Source organism: Globicephala melas, chromosome 15 (genome assembly GCF_963455315.2).
Source record: "Globicephala melas chromosome 15, mGloMel1.2, whole genome shotgun sequence".
NCBI classification, from domain to species: Eukaryota; Metazoa; Chordata; class Mammalia; order Artiodactyla; family Delphinidae; genus Globicephala; species Globicephala melas.
This window is the reverse complement of record NC_083328.1, coordinates 5,561,595-5,568,743: the sequence shown is the minus strand read 5'-3', so window position 1 is coordinate 5,568,743 and position 7,149 is coordinate 5,561,595. Positions and strand designations below refer to the sequence as shown.

Here is a 7,149-nt window from a genome sequence, read left to right as displayed (position 1 = left end):
GAGGACCCCCTTATAACTGAAGGATCAAAAGAAGGTTTGGGATTTCCAGGGGTGTTTCTGGGATGGCCAGGACAGCTGGGTGGTCCTCAGAGAGCTTGGAGCAGAGGCCATTTACCATGTCATATTCCAGTGTGTAGACAACCTGCGGAGTGGTACCAGAGCACACTGGCTACTTTAGTCATCTCTTGCTGTGTGTATCAGTTATCTATTGCTGCATAACAAATTGCCCCAGAACATACCAGCTCCAAATAATAAACATTTATTATCTCACACAGTTTCTTAGAGTCAGGAATCTAGCTTAGAATCAGGAATCTTAGCTGGGTGGTTTGGGTTCAGGGTCTCTTGAGAGGTTGCAGTCAAGATGTTGGTGGGGTCTGTTGTCTTCTGAAGGCTTGACAGGACTGGAGGATTGGCTTCCAAGATGGGTCACTCTCACAGCTGTTGGTGGGAGGCCTCAGTTCCTCACGTGTGGACCGCTCCATAGAGCTGCTTGAGTGTCCTCATAACATGGCAGCTAGCTTTCCCCAAAGTGAGCTATGAGAGACAGAGACAAGGAAGCTGCAATGTCTTTTATGACCAGGTCTCAGAAGTCTTACACAATTACTTCCACCTTATGCTATTCATTAGAAGTGAGTCACTAAGTCTAGTCCACATACAAGTGGAGAAGAATTAGGCTTCGTTTTCTTTAGAGGGGAGTGTCAAAAAACTTACAGACATATTTCAATCCACCACATTGTGTGACACACCACCCCACAACCTGCTGGCTTAAAATAACCACCATTTATTTATTCTGTTATCTGGACAGGGCTCAGCAGTATGGTTCTTCTGCTGGTCTCATCTGGGATTCCCCATGCAGCTGCAGTCACCTGGAGGCTTGATTGGGGTTGAAATTTCCAGATGGCTTCACTCACATGCCTGGCACTTCAGCTGGGATGGCTGGAATAGCTGGGGGTTGGCCGGGCAGATCTCTCTCCCCAGCAGGGTGGATTAGGGTTCCAAAAGGGAATCTTCCAAGAGCACAATTCCTAATCTGCATGGTCCTTTTCAAGACTCTGCTTGTGTCAAGCTTGCTAACATCCCATTTGACCAAAGCAGGTCACATGGCCAAGCCCAGAGTGTATGGGAGGTGACCACACAAAAGTGTGAATGCTGGGGGCGTGGGCCACCGGGAGCCCCCATGAAACAGTCCTCTCACTGGCCACGTGCCAATCTAGAGCAAAGGGGAAGAGAGAGAAGGAATGACTTTTTGACTAGACCTCCAATTTTGTCTCCCCTCCCCCTGCCCCACCTCCACAGGCCTCTGCGGGTCCTAATAACATTTCATAAGTAGGCCTGGGTCTGCGGCTCCATGGGGAAACCTTGGTAGAGAAATTCTAGAGTTCTTTAAAAATACTATAACAAAGAGACTCCTTTGACAAAACTGACAGAAGCTCGAATTTGGGGGAACAGAAATATACTCAAAGTTACATCCTTAGGGGAAGCAGGTTTCCCATGAGTCTCTTGGGAGGACAAGGCCTAGGGGGTAGATTTGGAGGTGATTGGAGTTACCTTAAAATAGAAGGCAGAGTGGGGTGCTACCTACATGGTATGTATATGGCTGAGGCTGGGACTAAGGGGGTTGTCTTTTTCAGGCAGGGACATGTACCCCACCCACAGTGAGAAATGCTGCAAGTCACAGAGCAGAGGCCATGGATGTGTTGTCCATGTCCAGTTACAGGGAGGAAAGAACTGGGAACAAGAATCCAATCCACCCCAACATCTCTGGTGGAGACCGGGACCTGTGACCTCCCAGTGCGAAGAGCAGACAGCATGCCCTGGCTTCCAGCCACCTTTGCTCTCAGAGCCCTTTGAATGAGTGACAAGGAGAAATGTCAGACCCTCCGATCGATCGCTGGCACTGCTATTGTTATTGACGAGGACGCTGGCATGGGTGGGCGTGGGGCTCTGCCACTCGGAAGATGTGGGTGCTACTTTTCCCTATCTTCCTGGGCGTGGTTGGGGATCTTCTGAGAGCCTTTCCCACATTTTCTGCCTTTGGAATGTTTTCTAGATACGACAGGAAGAAACTTGCATTATGCAATGTTCTCTGAGTTGACACAGAGGGTTGGAGTCGAGATTTTAGCCTGTATCCTTAGCACCAGAAGCTTTCACTTAAAAGGTTTATTGAGCATTGTTGGTGTGTGTATGTGTTTAAATAACGACCCATCACCAATTCTGAACAAAGTATAATAAAAGTGACAAATATTGGTCCACCGTACACAGATTGTCACTTTGGATTTACTGCCCCCCAACTTTTTCTTTCAGCGAGTCACACTAAATTCACACTCTGGGCCTTAATCCATCACCCTATCTTTTAACGAAACATCTAATTTCACCGTTTCTTTTCCTCCCTTAGTATGACTTCTCTTGAGGTGCATTGGCAGGACTGATTTTTATCATTTGTTACATATTTAAAACAACGCCTTGGATATAAATCAGAGCCTTTACTGGGATGCTCAAGAAGTCGCTTTAAACACAGTAAATTTAGTGCCTTTGACTCATCCTGGGAAGTATGACGTAGGGAGAGTAACTGAAGCCCCTTTGAACTCCAGGGACAGGAGAATCATCCCTTCAAGGAGAAAATCAAAGGTTTTCTCTGACGTGAAAACTTCCATTTCTTGAAATCAGGATTCAGGAACAGATAGCCAACAGTGCGTTGGTAGAATCCACAAGGGGCCAGAGAAATCTGTGTTTGAACCCCAACTCAGTCACTCACATACTGTGTGACCTCTGGGTAGTCACACTACATCTCTGAGCTTGTTTCCCACTTTTAAGATGGAGACAGACTGCTTACCTCAAGCTTGTGAGAATTAATGAAGAGGCCTGTGGAGGTGTGCCAGCACACAACAGGTGCTCAATACATGTTCTTTTACTCAGGAATCAAGGCCTCCCTCCCTGATAGGCCCCTGGGACCCTGTTCCCTAGAGGGAATGAAGCAGCCCCGTGTATCAGTTGGGTGGAAGCCTCAGGGTCCATCCCTGCAGCCCTTGCTCCTCCCACAGGATGGAGGAGGGTCTGCGTTCTGCCTCCTGTCCAAACTCAGAGCCTGCTGCTGGGGACTGTGGGGCTCCCAGTCTCCTGTCTCTGCCTCTAGTGCCTTCCCTAGGGTGACCCCAGGATGTCCTGGGGCCTCCAGGGAGGTTCCTGCCACCCCCAGTCTTTTCTGGAAGGAAACATGCCCCGGCCCACAGGGCTGATTACAAGAGCCAGGTTCTCCGAGACCTTCACCCCCACCCCTGTCTCCACTTTGGACATCCCCCCCCCCAGCCTCCCCATCGTACAGAGGAGGACGCCCAGGCCCCCTGCTGGGTGGGAGGGGTGCCTGTGTGTCAGGCAGGCAGGAAGGTACCAACAGCCTCGGTTCATCACCAGGGTCCTGACACCCAGCTCCCGACAGCCCTGGAGGGGACTCAGGGAGACAAAGGCAGGACTCCATGGCCACCCCACGCTCACAGCACTGAAGCAGACACGTTTCAGGTCCAGAGCATAATACAAGCACAGTGATGCCTGGACAGGGGCCGTCTACCCCACACGTGTATGTCTATCTACCCCTTCCCGATTCATTCACCTGCCATCCTTAAGGCTCCTACTACGTGCCAGGCCTGTGCTGAACACGACACGGATCAGACCCAGGTCCTGCCACTTCTGCTGGTCTCCTTGCTGTTTGAACACACGGAAGAATGTGGGAGCTCAGGGCCTTTGCACTGGCTGTTCCCTCTGCTAGATGCCTCTTCTCCCAGACTCCCACTCGGCAAAGTGTCCAGTCTAGAGGAAGGATAAGCTGGACACAGATGCTCCCAGCCCAGTCGGGACAGGGCTGAGGTCAGGGAAGGGTGAGGGGCTGAGGGCTCTGCCTGAGGAGCGGGGCAGAGATGGGGCCTGGGGGAGGAGGGTCCTTCCCTTCTCTCTCTCCTTCCACCTCCTCTCCCTGCCCCACTCATGTTCTTCCAGACATGTTTGCTCACCGTAAGCCCCCGCAGCTTCTTGCCACCTTTCTGAAGCCCCTGGTCCTCGGGGACCTGCTCATATCACACTGTCTCTGGTCCAGCTCAGCTCAGCACTCTCCCTCCATCGTTTCCAACTGTGAAGTCCTGAGATGGCCTTGTGAATGGCTACGTGCGTGATGCCATCTCTTGATAACCCGCCCGTGTACATCGCAGGTTTGGACGGCCCTCCGGCAGTTGTGTGGCCAACCTGCCCCCTGGGCTGCACGAGACAAGGCTACCTCAGCTGGACAGCTCCTTCCAGTAGCAGCACAGCTGAAATTAAGGGGGATAAATGGCTCCCGGCATTGTTACCAGCAAGACGTCTGGGGGGACATAAATTTCACGAGGAATTAGTCACTCTCAATTGCTTTATTTGGTTTTAACTTAGAATAGCGCCTAAATTATTCAGCTAGGGAGGCAGGGGAGGAGGCAGGCACGGGTTGCCAGTTCCTGCAGCAGCGCCAAGGAGTCACGGGCGGGTGGGAAAGTGACGACATCTGTCTGGGGGTGGCCGTTGGTGTAGCTTGTGGGCCGCCTGGATTCCTTCTGAATTTGGTAAAATCACGACTTTGCACTCCACGGTGTGGCTTCGAAGGGGAGGCGGGGGACGGGGTACTCCTGCCACGTGGAAACCCTCCCTTCCCACCCTACTTCCTGCTCCAGCTTCTGCCCATCTTCCTGCTCTGCTTCGCAACAAGACTCCCCCAGCCTCCAAGGCTCTCCCCGGCCCCCCCCACCTCATCTCTTAAACCCCTTTCCAGGTAGGTTTTGCCCACACTGATCCTCGGGAGCAGCTCCTGAAGCCCCATGACCTCCCCGCTGCTAAATCCGACAGTTCATCCCCAGCCCCCGCCCCCCACGCTGCCCCTCCCCCTCCCCCACCCCCTAACTGGGCCCCAGGGCTCGGACCTCGGGCCTCTTCGTCCGACTACACTCTCCCCACTTGGTGAGCCTCAAAGCCATCAATTCATCAATGACCACTCAGCGTACTGCTCTGGACCAGACCTCGCCTGAAACTGCAGGCTCACAGGTACAATTGCCTTTTCGACTCCTTCACTTGGATGTCTCCTTAGACATCAGCCCGCAGACTGAATTCCCAATACCTCCTCCCCCACCCTAAGCCTTCTGCAAGGACCCTCCATCTGGTTCATAGTAACTCCGGTGTTCAGTTGCTCACGCATATCCGTGGCAGCTGTCTTGATTTCCCCTCCTCCCCTCACACGCCCTACCGAACCCATCCGCAAGTCTCACGGGCGCCACCTGCAGAGCGCATCCAGAATCCCACCTCCCCCGCTCCCACCCCCGCCCAAGCTGTCATCCTCTGTACCCCAGACCGCTGCATTCATATTTCCTGTGTCCACTGCTGTTCCCACAATTGAATCTCAGCGGGGCAGCTGGAAGGAAAGCATGAGGTAGGTCGTGTCCCTCCTTCCTGCTTTTCTGTTCAAAACCCTTTGAAGGCTCATGTCACAGAGCAAAGTCCTTACAGGAGCTTTGGGTACCAGCAGGAAGCCACCTCTGACTTCTCTTCTCTTTGCTCAAGCCATTTCTCCTGCTACGAACATCCCTGCCCAGACTAAGGCTCCTTCTGCCCACCAGTCTGTGGCCAGATTTCTCGGCCGAATGATGAATGCGGGATTCTGGGGTGCTCAGAAAGCCCCAGGCTAGGTCCCACGTTGGCATCAGGGACGCCCTGGGATTACAGGGATCAGAGCAGGCCCAGGGCATCCCCTGCCCAAGGCCTGATCAGGCTCCCAAGTTGGCAAGTAATTAACTTGCTTAATGAAGGCGTGCTTCCCTACCCGGGATGCTCTGGGGAGCTGAGTGACGTCCGCCGCAGATAGGGTCTCGTGCACTGTTGTTACAGCACATCAGGGTGTGGTGGGAGAAAACTAATTAGGAAGGGGGTTTCGGAAGCGCAGCCCCTTGAAGCAGAAGCCTGGGCGTGCTGCTGGCCTGGGAGAAGGGCTGGGGCGCTGGGTGCTGGTGGGGTCTGGGGAGCTCCATCTCCCTGTGATGCCCCCCATGTGGGTGTGGTAATGGAGGGCAAAGAGCTGGCAGTGCCCCCCAGGCATTCCTCATCCACCCCATTACGTGCTGTTCCCAGAATTGTGGCGGCAGCCCCTGTTCCTCCTGAACCACAGGCGTGAGGGGGAAAAGGCTCCCAAGCTTGCTGGTGCCCCTCCCTGGACCAGAAGGGCCTGGTCCCATGGTCTGTGTAAGGCAGAGCCAGCCCCTAAGACTTGGGGCCTTTGTCGCCACTCGTCCCTTGGGACAGGGCTCTCTCTGCTCTGTCCCACTCCTTACCCCTCTGCAGAAGCCCTGACCACTGCCTTACTCTGTCGCCGTCACCTCCTGCCGCCCCTCCCTGGGTGCTCTATACTGTGGGGCTGTCTCTTCTGCCTGCCTGCCTCAAGGCACTAACAGTTATTCAGCAAACACTGAGTGCCTACTGTGTACCTGGAGGCTGCAGATGGCAAAGAGAAAGACCGTCCCTGCTCCCGGGAAGCCTCCATCCCTGTGGTCCTGGATGCCGCAACAGCGTCATTATCAGCTGGGCAAAGCAGGGCACTGGAGGAGGAGGAGGTGAGAGGAGTTGTTAGGACATGGAGTTACACAGTGAGAACTGGGGGAAGCCCAGAATCACTTACTCTGAAAGGAAGGGTGTAGCTGGAGGCTGCTGCACTGAGGCAAGACATCTGCTGCTGGGAGATGATGCAGCCGTGCTCCGAGTCCATTCTGGAGGGGACTGGGAGGTCTTTGGAGCCTGGCTCCCTGGGCTGTACCATCCGGAGCTGTGAAAAGGGAGGCCTCAGAGAGATTCCATGTACAACATCTCATTCTCCCTCCCTCAGAAAGCAGGTGAGAATGTTCACTTAGGTTGGGGGCTCCTCCACTGTGTGGGACTCTGGGCTAAGACTGGGAAGGTAAGGGGCCAGATTTTGACTGGGGACGCCCCGAATCTATGGATCAATCTGGAGGCAATTGACATCTTCACAATATTGACTCTTCCCATCTGAACATAGTGTATCTCTCCACTTATTTGATCTGCCATTTCTCAATAATATTTTATAGTTTCCTGAGCAGTCTTATATCCCTTTACTTTTGAAAAAAAATTCATTGA

General features: G+C 53.4%; 1 long non-coding RNA gene across 1 annotated transcript; it reads right to left on the bottom strand.

Annotated features, from left to right (window-relative positions):
- Nucleotides 1–243: 243 nt before the first annotated feature.
- Nucleotides 244–6,759, bottom strand: LOC132593523 (uncharacterized). Its single transcript, XR_009559125.1, has 3 exons — nt 6,677–6,759; nt 6,486–6,596; nt 244–534 (listed from the first exon to the last, which is right to left on the bottom strand). It is a non-coding gene; the product is annotated as an uncharacterized lncRNA (long non-coding RNA).
- Between the last annotated feature and the right edge of the window lie 390 nt (nt 6,760–7,149).